Below are 18,500 nucleotides of genomic sequence, written 5' to 3' on the forward strand. Positions count from 1 at the left end.
CAAATGCCACACAGGCTCCGAAACCCGGAGCTCAAGCAGAAGCAGCTGGTGGCACTTCTTGCACACGGAACGCAAGGAGCATCAACGATTTCCTGCGAGTTGCAGGCAGTAAATAACACAGGTCTGAGCTGCCCTCCATCCCTTCAACTGAAAAAAAAAATATCCGTGCTTTAATTTACTTACAGTAAGAGCACGTTAAATTATTTATGTACTTTAAATAAAAACTAGAACCCTTTGCTTTCCTCAGCTTAAGCTATTTTATACTGTAGAAAAACTGGCAAAATTACTGGAGAAAAACAGTTACCCACTCCTCACCAAGCAGCTTTCACCTTTCTGCTGACCTCAAGTGTTGAATCTTCCCCACACTCACGCTGGTTCCGATGTCTCCGCCACTCACTCGCACTGTCTTCTGTTGTCACTATTGTTATTGACAACAATTAAATTTACTTATTTTCATTTTATTTTCTTTTTTTCTTACAGGAGACCTGTTTTGTGACTGCTGTAAAAAATACAATACTGAAGGGCATAAGCACTTCTCTTCAGAAATATATCTTCTTGCAGTCAGTTAAGAATATGGAAATTGAGACAATATCCCACATATCTCTGCTTTTCGTAACATAACAATCATCTCTTTCGGCTCCGCATCACTCAAGGTGTCTCCCATCACCACTGATTCCCTCAGTTATGACCTCAATCTTATGTCAACTTTGGGCCCCCTTATTAGTTCTGACTTTCCTGTCACTCTTCCATAGGCCCCTTTCTTACATCCAAAGTTGTTTGTTTTTTTCCCCTGTCTGTTATATTGAACCATATAACAGAACTTATTTCATGCTCTTTATTATATACATTTCAGGAAACAGGTACCTAATTGAAAATACCAACAATTCCTTAAACAAAGTATTAATTTTTTCTTCAACCTGATATCTAATTTCAGTGCTTATTTCCCTTCCTTACAGTGAACTTAATCACAATTGTGATCCTGAAGTGCAAAAACTGTTGTCTGACAAATATTGTCACTTGTTACCTGGTTGCCATGGCAGTCGCTGATCTACTGGTCATTTTCCAGGACCTGATATTGAGACAAATCCCAATTGTTTATGCTGAACGTTTTGAATTCCTGTTCTTCATCCACATCTGTAATGCCAACGCTGCCCTGCTTTATGCAGCCACTGACTGTTCTGTCCGGTTCACCGTCACTTTCACCTTTGATCGATTTGTGGCCATTTGTTGCCTGAAGCTGAAAAGTAAATATTGCAGTGAGAAAACGGCGTCTGTGGTTCTGGGAACAGTGACTGTGCTGAGCTGTTTAAAGAATATTTTCTGGTATTTTATGTTCACAGGTCAGTACTGGCTGGTCAACAGCCCTTGGTTTTGCTTGGTCACACTCAATGTTCAGTTCTCTCTCTTCTGGGCAACAATCGAGTTCCTCCACTACATTCTAACCCCGTGTGTCCCATTTGTCCTGATTCTGCTGCTCAATGTTCTCACCGTCAGACACATTTTAGTGAGCAGCAGAGTCTGCAGGAGACTCCGGAATCACAGCAGTGGGGAGAGTCACAGAGACCCAGAGATGGAGAGTCGAAGGAAATCCATCATTTTACTGTTTGTAATCTCGGCCAATTTCATCCTGTTATGGTCAATGTTAATGTTTTACTCTATTTGGCGGCGGGTGTATAATTTGGGTAATTATTCTGTGTGGTTGGATTGGTTTGTTCAGGAAATGGGTTTGATGCTGCAGCTCCTGAGCTGCTGCACAAACACTCCAATTTATGCCATGACACAGACTCTGTTCAGAGAGCAGCTGAAGAAGGTGCTGAAATATCCCTTCACTTCAATACATCAATTCATTCACTGATGAGAAGAAATCAATCACTATCCAGGCTGCCTCGCCATCATGAACACCCCCTCTCTGATTGGATGAAAACAATACACCTTGTATCTCTGCACCTCCAATGGCGGGCCTGCCTGTACATCATGGCTAATCCTCACTGATCGAAAAGAAATCACAACAGTACATCGAATCTGTCTCCTCCTGTACAGTATGGCTTTTCTGTACAACATTGTTATCGCCAAGTGACAGGACACATTGAACATCGCCCAACTTCTTAACCCACACCCCAGTCCCTATTACTGGGCTGGCATTAAATAACCACGATAGCTCGCAATATTTGGAGTGGAATCATGCAATCAGAAACTGGGGAGGCACTTCCAAGAGGGCATGGGGTTGTGGAGGAGGTTGGGGGGGGGGGGGGTGCAGAATTCAGAGGAAGTGATCTCATAAAGAGCAAGTTACATAAGCGTCAGTGGAATGGGTTTATGACATGGGGGTAAATCCAGCATCCACTGTGTGTTAAAGGGCAACTGGAGAAATGGACATACAGAAAGAAAGAAAGGGCGGTGGGTGGAGCAGAGAGAGTGAGAAATGGGAGAAGGGAGGGAAATTAAAGGTCAGAGCTTGAAGGGAGAATTGGGCTGAGTGAACTAGAGAGAGTTAGACGGAAAGAGAAAGAGGGAGGGGTGCTGTGAGGGAAACGAAGTGAGAGCGAGATGAAGAGGGAAAGTTGGGTAAAGAGATGGAAAGGCTGAAGAGAGACGGGGGGGAGGAATATTGGGAGGATGAGAGAGAGATAGAGCAAGGAGAGGGAGAGAGAGGGTGAAACAGAGAGAGAAGGGTGGGTAGAGAGATGGGGAGAGCTCGAGAGGCAGAGAGAAGGAGAAGGGGGAGACAAAGAGAGAGAAATGAAGGGAGAGAAATGAAATGGACAGATATAGAGTGTGTGTGAGAGATAGGAAGAGACAGAGAGGCAGTGTTAGGGTTGAAAGGCATGCAAACTCACAGAGAGAGAGAGAGAAAGAGAGAGGAGATAGAGAAACCAAGATGCAGATCGACAGCAATAGAGATAGAGGGAGTTATAAATAGAGGGTTGATAGGTTGATAGATTGAGGGTTAGTAGATAAATAGATAGACAGATAGATAGTTGGATGGATCAAAAAAAATAAGATTGAGAAAGAGGTTTTTAAAGATAAACAGTGAGGCAAATCAAAGGAGAGGTGTGAACGGTGGCTGAGAGAGTGTGGAAGAGAGAGGGTGACTGTGAGAGTGATGGAGAGAGATGGAGAGGTAGAGGGGGTAGAGAGCAAGACACTGAAAGAGAGCTGGAGAACCAAGAGAAACGTGGAAAGACATTTAGAGGCGGTCATAAACAGGGAGAGATAGAAACGTAGAGAGAGACAGAGAGAGAGAGAATTGAGAAGGGAGCAAAATTGAGAGAGAAAGGTTGAGACAGAGAAAGAGGCAAAGAGAGAGAGATACAGAGGGGCAGAGTGAGAGAGAGGTGGAGATGGAAAAAGATGGAGAGGCAGAGATAGGGAGATGAAGAATGAGAGTGAGGAAGACAGGCAGATGACAGGCGAGATGATGAGAGATGGGAGAGAGATAATGAGGGAGATGGGGAGATAAAGAAAAAATAATTCAAGAGAGAGAACGAGGGATGGAGAATGGCAGAGAGACCATGATAAGGGGAGATAGTGAAAGAGAGCAAATGAGCAAGTGATTGAAAAAGTGGCTGAGAGAGAGAGAGAGAGAGCCCGAGAGTTAGAGAGGGAGAAACTGAGACAGGGAGATTTGACAGGGAACAAGAGAGGCAGAGACAAAGGGAAAGAGTTAGAGAGGGAGGGAGGGAGAGATAAGTAGAGCGATGGACTGAGAGATATGGAATGAGAGAGGTGGATTGAGGGAGATGGAGAGTGTAACATCGACAAGTGGAGCTGCAGGAAGATCTGGAGGGAGAAACGGAGATAAAGAGTATGAAAGCCAGAAACATGAGGAGTGACAGAGATGAACAAAGGGTGACAGAAATGGAGAAAGGAAGAGTGATGATATGGGAGAGAGAGAGAGAGAGAGGTGGAGGGAGAGAGAACGGTAGATAAGCGATAAAAGGGAGGGGGAGCTACAGAAGGAGAGAAATAGAAAAGAGGGAAAGAAATAGAGAGACGGAGAAGGAGAGCTGGTGAGAGATGCATAGAGAGGAATAGAGAGGGAGAATGAGAGACAGAGAGAGAAAAACAAACAGAGAAAGAGATAGAGCGAGAGACAGTGGAAGAGAAAGAGAAATACAGAGGGATGGAGACAGGTGGAGATGTATGGAATTAGAGAGTGGGAGATTGAGAGAGAAAAGAGCCAAGCAGCGGGCACAGAGAGTGAAAGAGTGAGCGGCACAGAGACAGATAAACAGAGGCAGTGAGAGTGATAGAAAGAGAATGCAATCCCAAGAGATAGCGACAGAGGTGGAGTGAAAGAGAAGAGTATGGAGTGAAAGAGGGACAGATAGGGAGGGGATGGAGATAGAGAGTAAAATGGAGAGGGAAAGAGATGGCAAAAGGGAGACAGACGGGGAGAAAGGCTGAGAGATAAGGAGAGAGGCAGGGGAAGCGAGATACTGAGAGAAACAGAGAGAGAGAAAATGAGAGTGAGAGTTTTAGAGAGAGAGACGACGAGAGAGAGAGCCAGATAGATGAGTAAGAATGGAGAGAACCAGAAAAGGGGACAGATAGAGTGATGCACAAACCAAGAGAGATACAGGGAGATAATCGGATAGACAGAGAGGCAGAGTGAGGTTGAGGGAGAGATGGAGTGACAGACAGGGACATGGTCAGAAATACAGAGAGAGAGAGAAAAGAAGAAACAGGGAGAGAGTGCCCGAGAGAGACAAGCAGAAACAGAGAGAAATAGAGAGGTAGATAATGAGAGAGTGTGAAGGTGAGACAGTGAAAAAAAGAGAGAGAAATACAAAGATATGTACAGATATAGAAGCTGAGAAGGAGAGAGACATAGGGGCCGAGAGAGAGACAGAAGTGAGCAGTGTGCGTGTTTGTAAGAGAGAAGGAGAGAGAGAGATAGGAACAGATTTACACAGATAGATAAATTCGTAGAAGCAGAGACACATAGAGTTACTGATGAACAAACAAAGAGAGAGAGTCATCAGAGAGAGGGAGGCAGAGTGAGAAAGAGGGAGAGAAAGAGAGAGATGGAGAAAACGAGTGAGAAAGAGAGACAGAGAGAGAGAGAAAGAGAGAGATAGAGGGAGGGAGAGAGACAGTGAAACTTACAGAGACATAGATATATGGGCGTAGCAACAGTGTGAAACAGAAAGAAAAGCAGTGGTGGGGATGTGGGAATATATTTAGAGAGATTAGATTCAGAGAGAGGGGCATAGTGTGTGTGAGGGAGGAGGAGAGATAGAATGAGAGACGGGGGAAAGAGAGAAAGAGAGGAGAGAGACAGAGAGGGAGGTGGAGAGACGGTGACACAGAGAGTATGGCAGAGAAACAGAGATTGAGATGGAGATACGAAGGCAGAAAGAGACAGACACGGAGTAACAGAGAGATAACGATGTAGCAAACAAGAGAGACAGAAAGAGACAAAGAGATAGGGTTGGAGAAACAGGGAGAGAGAAGTGTAGAAACACAGTGAGAGCGAGGCAAAGAGAGATGGAGAAAGTGACAGAGATAGAGAGGTAGAAAATATGTCAGCGTGTGTTTGTGTGTGTGTCTGCGTGACAACAAGTGGGAGGCAGAGAGAGAGAGAGCGTGGGGAATGGGGCAGAGACATACAGATAGAGAGGCAGGCAGAGAGAGCGAGACATTTGGAGAGAGGGAGACGGAGACAAAGAGAGTGAGACATAGAGATGGAGAAACAGAGAGTAAGACATACAAAAGGAGGCAGAAATAAATGAACACAGAGAAAAAAGAGATAGAGAGGAGCAGAGAGAGACACAGGCAGACAGAGAGAGAGAGAGATTGAGAGACGGAGAGACGGAGAGAGACAGGTAGACAGACAAAGGGAGAAACATGGTGAAACCGATGGAGGGAGAAACAGGGAGAAAAATAGAGAGAAAGGGAGGAAAACACAAATGCACAGAGAGAGATGGAGGAGAGAGAGTGTACGTGAGAGGGTTAAAGCGAGAGAGAGAATGAGAAATGGAAATAGAGAGAGAGAGCACGAGAGATAGAAGGGCAGAGAGGGACAGGTAAAGAGAGAGAGAGACAGGCAGACAGAGATAAAGGCAGAGAGGCATAGAGAAATAGGCAGATAGAGAAATAGCGAGACAGGGGAGACAGAGAGGAATGAGGAGTGAGACAGAAACAGAGAGTGAGACAGAGAAAAAGAGGGAGATAGTGAGATAGCAACAGAGGGAAAAATATGTGGAGAGGCAGACAAAGAGAGAGAGAAAGGGGTACAGAGACACAGAGAGAGAGAGATGGAGAAACAAAGAGAGAGATGGAGAAACAAAGAAGGGGGTCAGAAGTGAAGCTGGTGTCAGAGAGAGACAGAATAATAGAGGCAGAGAGAGATGTGGAGAGACAGAACAAGAGACGGAGAGATAAACAGAGAGAATAAAAAAATAAGCAGATGGAGTCAGATAGAGAGGGAGAGGAAATGGCAGAAAAACATTAGTGAGAGCGATAGAGGGTGAGATACACGGAGAGACATATAGAGAGAGATAGTTTTAGAGAATCAGAGAGTTAGAGATGTAGAAACACAGACAGAGTGAGATCGAGCGAGAGAGAGAGAGTTTTAGAGCGATGGGGGAGTAGCTGGTGAGAATGAGAAGGTGAGAGCGAGAGTGATAGAGAAATGAAGAGAGAGCAAGATAAATGGAGAGATATAGATAGACAGGTGCACGCATAGCTGGAGATAAAGAACGAGTCAAGTGGAGAGTCAAGATACACAACACAGAGATGGAGAGGCAGAGGATAGAGAGAGAAAACGCGAGATGTAGAGTGACAGCAATATAGACAGAGGGAGGGATAAATAGATAGTTATTAGATGGATAGATAGATATTTTGATAGATAAACAGATATATAGGATTATTGAAACAATAAGGAGTGAGAGAGAGACAGAGAGACAAAAAGAGATAAAGAGAAAGCCAGATCGAGAGTGAGAGCTAGCAGGAGAGAGAGGTGAAGAAAAAGATATAGATATCGAAGGAGAGGGGATAACTGTGCAAGGGGGAGAGACAGAGAAAGAGGCAGAGAGAGAGAGAGACGGGGAAGAAGAGAGACAAAGAGATAGAACAACACAGAGAGAAAATGACAGACATAGATAAAGAGTGAGTTAAAGGGAAGAGAAATTGAGAGATTCAGAGTGAGATACAGAAACACAGGGATAAAGACAGATTGGGAGAGAACGAGGCAGAAACATTGACAAAGGCAGAGATGAAGGGAGAGAGAGCGAAAGAGAGGGAGAGGGAGTGAGTGAAAGAGGGTGATAGACTGTCGGACAGATGGTAAGTGATTGACAGACAGACAGAGAGAGAGGGAGAGAGAGAAATGGGGAAGAAAGAGAGAGATGGTGAGAGAGAGCGGCAGAGAGATGGAGATGGGCAGTGAGTGTGTGTGTTTGTGTGTGCACGCGCGAGAGAGAGAGAGGGAGCGAAACCGAAAGAGCAAGAAAGAGACTGTCGGAAATGGACAACGAAACACAACGGGAGAGAGGGAGGCAGCGACAGAGAGGCACACAAAGGGTGAGAGAGACTAATAGACAGAAACGCAGGCAGAGAGAGAGAATGAATATGGAGAGACAGATAGAGAGAGAGAGTGACAGGCAGGCAGGCAGACAGGCAGAGAAGGAGAGAGAAAGTGAGAAATGCAGTGATAAAGAGAATGAGAGGGGTCAGGCAGAGGCTGAGGGCGACAGAGAGGGAAAGGGGGCCATACTGTGTGTGAGAATGATAGAGAGAATAAGAGCGAGGAGAAGAGAGCAAGAGAGAAAAATGGAGGCAGAGACAAAGAGATAGACACTCAGAGATTGCGAGGGAGAAACGTAGAAATAGAGAGTGATGCCGAGATAGGAAGACAGAAAGCGAAAGACACAGGGAGGCACAAGGATAGAGACATAGCAAGAGAGAGGCAGAAGGAGACAAAGAAATGTGGTTGGGGAAACAGAGAGAGAGAAAGAGAGAGACATGGAGTGAGTTATTAGCAGAGGGATACGTATATGGAGAGACATTAGGAGCAAGTTAGAGGCAGATAGAGAGAGACAGAGAAAGTTGGAGAGAGAAGGAGACGGGAAACAGAGAGTGAGACAGAGAGACAGAGAAATAAACAATATGGCGGGGGGGGGGACAGAAAGAGAGGGACTCAGAGAGAAAGTGAGTTAGAGAAGAGCAGAGAGAGACGTAGAATAAGGGAGAGAGAGAGAGAGACTCAGAGACCCAGAGAGTCAGACAGACAGACAGAGGGAGAGAGACAGTGAAGCCAATCAGTGGATTAACGCAGAGAGAAAGATGGAGAGAGAGGGAGAAGCAGATGCACACAGAGACAGAGAGGCACAGAGAGTGAGAGAGGGACATAGATAAACAAACAAAGATAAAGGCATAGAGACATTTAGATACAAGCAGAGAGAGAGGAAGAGAGACAGGGGAGAGGCAGAGAGACCAGGGCCGAGACACAGACGGAGATTCAGACAGACAAAGTGAGAGAGAGATATTGTTATCGTGGTAGAGGGAGAGATAGACGGAGCGATAGAGGAAGAGAATGAGATGGGTAGGCTTGAGAGAGGGAATAATGGAGAAGCAGGGAGAGGGGGAGAGAGGGAGGAATGGACTGTCAGAGAGAGACAGAGAGTGAGAGATTGTTAGAGTGTGTGGGTGAGTGTGTGTGCGTGTGTGAGCATAGAGAGTTATATATACAGATGCAGAGAGAGTGGACGTGGGAGGGAGGGAGAGATAGAGAGAAAAAGAGAGAGAGGAAAGGGAGGTAGAGAAAAGGAAAGAGAGAGTGTGGGAGATAGAGGGGGAGAGAGAGAGAAAGAGACAGGTGGATGGGAACAGGGGAATAGAGAGCAGGATTTGGATACAGAGCTAACAACGGAGGGAAGTACAAAGAAATACAGAGATAGGGATGGAGATGCGGAGAGAAAAAGGGAGAAAGTCAGAAAATCCACTATTGGCAGGACCAGAGATGTACGGAGAGTCATCGGGAGTGAGACAGGTATAGCACAAGAGAGAGCAAAACGTATAAACAGAGGGAAAGAAACCAGACGGAGAGAGGGAGTGTCAGAGAGTCAAAGAGATAGGATAAAAGAGAGGGGCAGAGGCAGAGAGGGATGGAGTGTGATGGAATGAAAGATAGATAGAGAAGAACAGAGAGAGGGAGAGGAAGAGAGAGAGAAGCAAAGAAATTGACACGGCGGGAGGGCTGGCGTGAGATTGCGAGAGATGGAGAGGGAAATAGAGATACAGAAAAAAGAAGAAACAAAGCGAGAGACAGAGAATGTTTGTGTGTGTGTGAGAGAGAGAGAGAGTTTGTGTGTGTATGCATACATGCGAGTTGTAGAGAGAGAGAGAAAGAGAGATATGCTGAGAGAGACTGAGAAAAATGGAGAGACAGGGAGAAGGAGGTAGAAGGTGTGTGTGTGAGAGAGGGAGAGAGGGAGAGGGGAGAGCAAGAGAGATAGAAATAAAGACAGGGAGACAGACATGGAGAGAAGTAGTGAGGCAGGGCAAGACTGAGGGTTAGGGAGAGAGAGAGAGAGGGAGAGCGACCATGAGAGAGAAGGACAGAGAATGGGAGAGAGGGAGACATCGGGAGAAATCAAAAGGCAGAGAAACGAATACAGAGAGACTAAGAGAGATGGGGAGAGTGCTAAAGCCACAGCGAGAGACAGAAAGAGGGACAGAGAGACAGAGGTAGAGTGGCAGGAAGAGAGCAGCAGAGATCAAGAGCGAGTGAAGTGGAGATGCCGAGCAAGAGAGTTAAAGAGATAAGGAGTAGGAGATAGAGAAGGAGAGGGCTAGAGATGGATGGAGAGTGATAGAGAGACAAAAACACTGAGAAAGAGAGGGGAGAGAGAGGGAGTCATGGTTGGAGAGAAACAAGAGAGACAAAGAGACAGAAAAGTAGAGAGAATTTATCTAGGATAGAGACAGCGAGGGGGCAACAGACAGGAAGGCAGAGAGGCAGACAGGGCGAGAGGCATGGAGGGGGCATAAAAACGGTGCTTTGGGAGGGTGGGGGTGAGACCCAGAAAGGCATAGATAGAGATAGAATGGGAGAGAGAAGGGGAAAACAGAGAGGGCTAGAATGGCTGTCTCTCTCCCCCTGCCTTACACTTCCTCTCTCTTGTTTCTCTCTCTCTCTCTCTCTTGCACCATCCCTCACCGCCTCTCTCTACTTTTACCTCTCCCTCTCGTCTTCAAACTCTCGCTCTGGCTATCTATCTTTGTTCTATTGCTCTCTGTCTTTTTCTCTCTCTCTGTCTCCCCTGCTCTCTCTTTGAGGGATACTGACTATCATTCTCCCCTCTCACTCTTCATCTCTCTGCCCCGCCTTTTCTCTTTCTGCCTCGCCTCTCTCTCTCTTTCTGTCTCACTGTCTCTCTGTTTCAGTTTCCCATTTTCTCTCTCACTCTCAGCCTCTTTATCTCTGAGGGTGAGAGAGAGTGATACAGTGTTGGAGAGCAAGACGGAGTGCAGGAGGGAGAGGTGGGTTGCAGATGATTCCATGACTCCCAGAACAACTCACTGAGAATCTTCTTTCATTCTGATTTGTTCATGCTGCAACTGATGATAGCTCCTCAAACTTTGGTGTGACGCTTCAATACGCCCCTCCTCTTCCATGAACCCGCCATACTTAATCGCGAGGAGTATCCAATTGAATTGGTGCAGCCGGCATTGAATCTGAAACCCTTTAATACTGAGGGCGCCCATGTGTTCTGAGGTCTTCAATTAATTTGGTCCCCCCACTAATTCTGTGAGCACCAAATTAAGCCTGAGCCAACCAAGAATTCTGAGTGTCCCTATTATTCTGAGTGCCACCATTAATTCTGAGACAACAATATTTCTGAGACCTCCCCCCCTCCCATTAATTCTAAGGGCACCATTTAATTCTGAAGCTTACTATTAATTCTGCGCCCCCACTAATTCTGAGCTCTCCCCATTAATTCTGACAATCCACCTTTAAAACGGAGAACCCCTCCAATAATTTTGAGGTCCAACAAAATTAATTCTGAGGAACCTCCTCTAATTGTTAGGGTCCCCAAAATATTCTGAGGGCCCCCATTAAATCTGAGCACCCACGTTAATTCTGAGAACTACACCCCCACCCCCACCCTCCCCCCTCCAACCCAGAGGTTATGCGGCCACATTCCAAAAATGAAACCATAACTAATGGTTTACATCCACATGGCTTCCATTTACTGCCTTCCCCCACCTCTGGCCAACCCTTTCCCTTTCAGTCCAAGACTGTTCCTCTCAATTTCACTGTCTGACCCAACGCCAAAGATGTCCTCAATCAAAGAATATCGCTGTCCCATTCACTCCCAATTCACAATACCACATATTCACTCAGTCCAGCACTGTCCCTCTCCAATTCATACCCCCACACCCACACCACCACATAGGCAATCGGTCGAGCATTGCCCCTATCCGATTCACTCAATGCCACAACCCCGACCCACAATCACATATCCACCATTTCCAGTGCTGTCCCCCTCCCATTATCTCCCCTCTTTCCCACCACCACGAGCCCAATCAGTACAGTAAATTCCCTCCCTCTTTCATTCACTCCCTCCCTTATTACTTATCTACACTGCCCAGCTCAGACGCTCTGCCATTGACACACCTCATCAGTAATAAATAGCCAGTTAGCCCAGGACTGATCATATGCCTTTCATCACTCCCATACCCCCCCACATCCACCCAGCTAACCAACACCACTGTGTATCCTCTAAACCCAGGACTGTCCCTCTCGCTTTTACATTCCACCAACACACCTCCAGATTTCCACTCAATCCAGGACTGTTCCCATTCGATTAACCCAGCCGTGACGCCCACCACCTCCTATCCACTAAGTCCAGGTCTGTCCATCTCCCAGGACCTCCCCTCACCCCATCACCAAATGGCCAATCAGTGCAGAATATTCCGTTCTGCATTCACCCCTTCCTCTACTTCATACGCACTCAGCTCAGGACTTTCCCCACATTCACCCTCCCAAATCCAGAACAGCATACCCAGAGATTGCAGGACTGTCGCTACCCGCCCCCCACCACTCCCCCTGCCTCCCCCCCCCACCCCACCTCCCACCCATTCAAACCTCCAAACCCTACCACCACCATCAGTTTAACATATATAGTCAGTCCAGGACTATCCCTTGGGATCACAGAATCACATAATCTTAACGGCACAGAATAAGTCATTTATTTTGTATGCACTAGCTTTTCAAATGACTATTATGGCCTCGTGCTAATGCCCTCCTTCTTTGCCATACACATCGATTCTATTCAAATATAAAACTAATGGCATATTTAATGCCTCGATTGAGCCTGCCTCCACCATACCTCCAGGCAGTGGATTCTAGAACCGAACTACTCATTGTGTGAAAAAGATTTCTCTCACGTCACAATTGTTTCTTTTGCAATTCACGTTAAATCTCTGCCCTCTCAATCTTGAACAAATTTTAAGCATGGGAACAGCTTCTCACTGCCTCCACTGCCAACCTCCTCATGATGTATAACATCTCCATCAAAGCTCCCCTCAGGCTTCTTCTCTAAATGTACAACAGCACCAACCTCGCCAACGATCCTCATTCCTGAAGTTTCTCATCCCTGGGAGCATTCCGGTAAGCCTCTTCTCCACCCTATCCAATTTGTTCACATCCTTCCTATAATATGGTGCTCAGAACTGTACATAACATTCCAACTGATGTCTACGAGTGTCTTATATAAATTCAGCATAACATCTCTGTTGTTGTACACAATGCCTCTATTTAATTAAGATATTACATGCTTTATCAACTGCTCCTTCCATCTCTATTACCACATTCAATGATCTATTCACATATACTCCCAAGTCTTTCAGTTGCTGCACCCACTTCAAAATTTCATCCCTTCCTTAATATTTTCTGTCCATGTCCTTCCTAGCAAAATGGTTTGCCTCACACTTTCCCGCTTTGAACTTCACCTGCCACCTAACTGCCGGATTCAGCAACTTGTCTAAGTCCTCTTGAAGTTCTACACTGCCCTACTCCCAGCTCACAACACACCTAAGCACCGTTTCATCCGCAAAGTTTGAAATTGCCCGGAGCACACCAAGATCTAGATCATTAATATATGTCAGGAAAAGGACGGGTCAACATAACGGTCCCTGGAGAACTCCACTATAAACCTTCATCCAACCAGGAAAACATCCATTAACAATTACTCTCTGCTTCCCATCTTTCAGCCAATTATATGTCCAAATTGTTACTGTCTCTTTTATCCCATGGGCACTAACTTTTCTCTTCAGTCAGTCGTATGACAATGACAAATGCTTTTCCAAATGCAGTGCGCACCACATCAAAAATGTAGCTTTCAACAGCATTTTACCTGACCTTTTTAAAAAGTCCAGCAAGTTATTTGAAAAAGGTTTCCCCTTTTGAAATCCATGCTGGCTCCTCAGTATGAACACCTAATTTTCCGTAGGTGGACTACTAATTCTATCCCAAGAACTTTATCTTTTATCCAGAATTTGTGCATCAGTTCTGTTAAACTGGCTGGTCTGCAATTGCGGGGCTTTTTCCTTAAAGCTTTATTTGAACAGGGACGTAATATAAGCTATTATCCAGCCCTCTGGCACCACCCCTGTGTCTAGGGAAGCCGGAAAGATTATGGCCACTGTCCCAGCTTTTTCTACTCTCACTTCCTTAAATATCCTTGACTGTATCTCATCCTGTCCCGGTACCTAGTCAACTTGAAGTGCCGACAGCGATTGAACACTTCCTCCTTTTCAATTTTGAACGCTTCGTGTTGCAGAGTTTTCGTGTTTATCACCATGGCCTGTTCAGCATCTATCTCCGTCGTAAAGCGGAAGCAGAGTGTTCATTCAAGACCTCAGGCATGGCTCCTTCGTCAAGTTGCAAATTGCCTTTAACGTCACTAATCGGCCGTTCTCCCCGCTTATTCACCTCCTTTAAAATTGATAATATAATATTGATTATAGAAGGCTTTGGGATTCACCTTTAGCTCTGCAGACAGTCCTTTCTCATAATCCCTCTTCGCTTTCCTAACGTGCTTTTTCACCTCCACTATGAAACTCCTGAATTATCCTTGATTATCAGTTGTACTTTCTACCTAACACCCGTCATAAACTCACTCCTACTTCTTCACCATAATGTCAATCACTTATTTTTCATCCTGGGAGCTATGGATTTTTTTTTGTTTTTGTCCTGCATTAACGTTTTGATGAAATAAAACTTGACTATGCCAGGACCAATTATATTTTGAAGATAGCCCATTATTCACCCACAGTTTTTCCTAAAATCCTTCAATCCATTCTATCAGACCCAACTCTGCTCTTGTCCCATCGAAGTCAGCTATTGTAGTGCTAATTAGCTTTACTCTGGAATAATTTTCGTCCTTTTCTAATATCATACTAAATATATAATTCAAAGATTACCGTCTCCTAAAATTTTCGCCACTGACACTTGATCTACTTGGCCCACCTCATTTCCAAGAACCAGGTCCAACAATGCGTCTTCACTTTTAAAATTGGACATATGCTGTTGTGGGAAATTAATCTGTACACCATTTCGGAACTTTTGCCCCTCTCCACCCTTTACACATCCACTGCCCCTGACTAAATTCTGGTAATTGAATTCCCGCATTATGGCTACTATATTATTTTTAGTTCTGTCGAAGGGTCATGAGGACTCAAAACGTCAACTCTTTTCTTCTCCGCCGATGCTGCCAGACCTACTGAGTTTTTCCAGGTAATTCTGTTTATATTATTTTTAAATCTCCGTGCAATTATGCAGCATATAGGCTCTTCTATGTCCTTCTCATTAATTGGCGGCCTGTATGAGAAACCGAACAATGTAATTGCGCCATTATTGTTCCTTACCTTTAGCCAGATTGATTCTGCCCTTGAACAATCTGGGACATCATGTTCCTCCAGGACTGCGAAGCTCTCTTTAACTAACACGGACACACTGTCTCATTTTCTTCGTTTCAGATCTTTTCTGAACAACTTGTACCAAGAATTATTCAGCGCAAACTGCCTCTGGTTCTAGGTTTTGTTTTCATATCCATCAGATTATCATTTCGTTTTCGTCCAAATCAAGTTGTTTTCATTTTCCAGTTCCTTTCCTTGTTAAAAAACATGCCTCTTCATTTTTAACTGAAGTCTCACTTGCTCCAGCTGTGAATAACTGCTGTCAGGTATCGCTACCACCTTCAAATGCAATGCTATCACTTCAACTCTCTCTTCTTTTTTTGCCCCTACCGCTAAGTTCAACTTAAACATACCCATCGACTCCTTGACTTACACTTTCGATATTTTTTGCAAAACAATCAAGGATATATCTTCTGCTTTTCAGTACCTTCCATTCAAGGACTTTATAGGTGACTCTTCGCTGGAATCAAAAATGTTCCCTGTCCTCGGTATTACCACTTTTTTATGACATGCTATCAGCCACATTCCTTAATCCAACGCGATGGTTCTGTATGTATGCATGTATTTATGTATGTATGTATGTATGTATGTAAGTATGTATTTATTTATTTTTAGTTAGCTACGGCTGGATATTTTTGCCTTAAAGGAATCAATGTATCTTGCAGGCCCTGTAGTACGTATTTTAGCACCGGCTGTTTCCTGTCTACGTTCCAATCTTTTTGGTATTTTTCCAAGCTACCATAGAGAAATTTCTACTCAGATATTCAGTATACTTTCTTCAGATTTAAAAATGCTGTTTCAAAAAGACGTACATCACATTCAAACTTAATGTAAATCACTGCTCTGTAATGTTCACATTACCCAATGCACCATTACAGCAAGGTTATTAATAAACACTTCTCCATTGCATAGAACAAAATCAAAAATAGCCTGTCTGTTTCGTTCCTCGCATAATGCTTCAGAAGCCCATCTCGGTCAAAATACAGGACATCACCCTCCACACACTTGCACTGATTGGGTTTACCCAATCTTAATGCAAATTGAAGTCGCATATTATTATTATATTAACAATGTTATATCCTCCATAATGTCTTGATTTGAAATGTGACCAACAGTACTGTTTGGTGGCCTACAAACAACACCCACCAATGTTTCCTGCTCCTTGCTTCTCATTCGCTCCACCCAAACTGATTACACATCTTGATCCTTCGATCTAAATTCCTCTCTTACAATTGTAGTGATGGTCTCTCTTGTGAAGAATGCTACTCTGCGTCATTTTCATTTCCGCTATCCTTCTGAAATGACGAATCCCATTGAATTGAAAATTTCAGATCTTAGTCAGCCTGTAGTCACGTAATTGCAATTAAATGATAGCAATTATTACAATTTGTGCCTTTAGTCATCAACATTATATTAAATACTGCATGTATTAAGAGAGACAATTTTTAAGCGTGTTTTTTAAACATTATTCTCCATCCTGATAGAAGATGAATCCGTTTTTATCGGCTTTTAGAGGATTAATACACATCACCTCTACCAATGTATTTCCATACATTCGTGTGTTCCTGTGAGGAGAGATACTGAAAAATGAGAAACAGATATACTGTTTTTTTCATAGCACAGAGATCATACCAAAGGCAGTAATTATTTATATTAGTAAAATGTAAAGGATGAAATGAATGCTTCGCTTAATTATTTTGATATAATTCTGTTCAAATTATTACATAGTCTACAGCAAATCTTTTGTTTTAAATAATATGGAGACCAAACCTGTATCCAGTAGCTAAGCTTTTTAAGACAAGTTTCTGTCTGAGTTTAATCTCAGCTCTTTGTTGCTTTCAATTCCATTCCTCAAGAAGTGAACAATGTTTTTTGCCTGTTATTTTGTTATCTTGTTAATCTGTGTAGCTGCAAAAGAAATGTGATTTTGTAGATTGAATTTCTTAACCTCCCAAACAAATTCAGAGTTTTATTTTCAACAGGAATTCCGGAATACATATTCTACCGACCAAAATGCTGCATGAATGACGTTGAGCTATCTCTCAGATTAAATTGATATTGAAATACCCACAGTGCAATTGATATTTTAAATATATTATTGATCTGTGCAGGGATATTGTTCTCTTCTGTACTCTGCACCTGGGCATTATGTAAATTTTGAAATTATCTTTCTGCTTCCCGAGTTTCTGTAAATGCTGAAGAACAATGATAATTGTGAAACTAAAGATTTCAGCACCTAAACTTCTAATTGTCTCCACCTTTTCTATTTTCAGTCCAACTCTGACACTTCTCTTGCCTTCCCCTATGTAACAAATTGCATTTCACCGAGCTGGTTATCCATCATTGGCTACTACAGCCTCACCGAAATCCACTGTTCCCTAGGTAACACTTCTTTGCTCCCGACTTCCTGAAAAGACTCTGTTCCAATACCTCCCAGTTTCTCCACCTCAGTTCCATCTTTCCCGTCGATTCTAAATTCCAGACCAGTGCTTATTCGAACTCTTCATTATCCCAGAGCCCCGACTCCCCTCCAATGTGCTTACGGGGCCCTCAAACATGTTTACCCCATTCTCCGTGTCAGTGCTTTCACACCTCCCACTTCCAGGGGCACAAATATAAGGCCACCTTGTCCTCAATTTCCACTCCACCTACCTTCACAATCAACCCATCATCCACTAACATGACTGCCACATCCTGCTAAGTTCACTACCAACTATCTAGTATTGACATCCCACCGCACTTCTGAATAGACTTGTTCCCTCTTGTAAGTTTTAAAGGTATATTCAATTATAATCCAGACTTAATTAACTACATTGACAACATGTTACAAAATACCTTCTCTCAACAACAAATTCTCCACATTCGGAAGTCATCACATGATCTTCAGACATTTTAAATATTCCATTGATTAATAAATGCAGATTTCAATAAAAAGCGGATACGCCATACTGCAAAACCCAAATGGCACTCTTAAATTGGTTTCAGTCTAGATTTATACCCTCTGAATATAATTTAGCAAATGTTTCCCCATCGCAGAATCACATCTAATATCTGACACAGGGCGTTGAGTTTCACAACACGTGCAGGTAGGGCCAGGCGTGTATCTTGCAGGGTGCAAAGGAAGAATAGACATGCTGCTTCATTCGAACCCCACAGTGATTGACATTGTGAGGGGGCCTGATAATGAAGTATCTTGGATAATGACGGGTGAATGATCCTGAGGAGTTTCAGAGTTGAGGGTTCAGATACAATGCAGGACTTATTATGAGGAGTCCCTGATTCGGGGGGATGCCTGACCTTCAGGAAGACTGAAACTGAATGCGGGCCTGATGCTGAAGGGGATTTCAATATTAAGGTAGTTACAATTCCTCTGAAGTGGGTATGAACTTAGTCTGCGAGATATGATCCTGAGGGGACCCTGATCACGGTAGGGGAACGTCTGAACGAAGAAAGACCTGTTGCCAGGGAAAGGCCGTTTTGAGAAAGTGTCCATTTCTGTTCAGCGGATCTCAAACATAGGGTGCAACGATCCATGGGTGGTCCAAACTTGGCTGTGCCGAATCTGGCCC

Source organism: Carcharodon carcharias, chromosome 21 (assembly GCF_017639515.1).
Source record: "Carcharodon carcharias isolate sCarCar2 chromosome 21, sCarCar2.pri, whole genome shotgun sequence".
NCBI lineage: Eukaryota > Metazoa > Chordata > Chondrichthyes > Lamniformes > Lamnidae > Carcharodon > Carcharodon carcharias.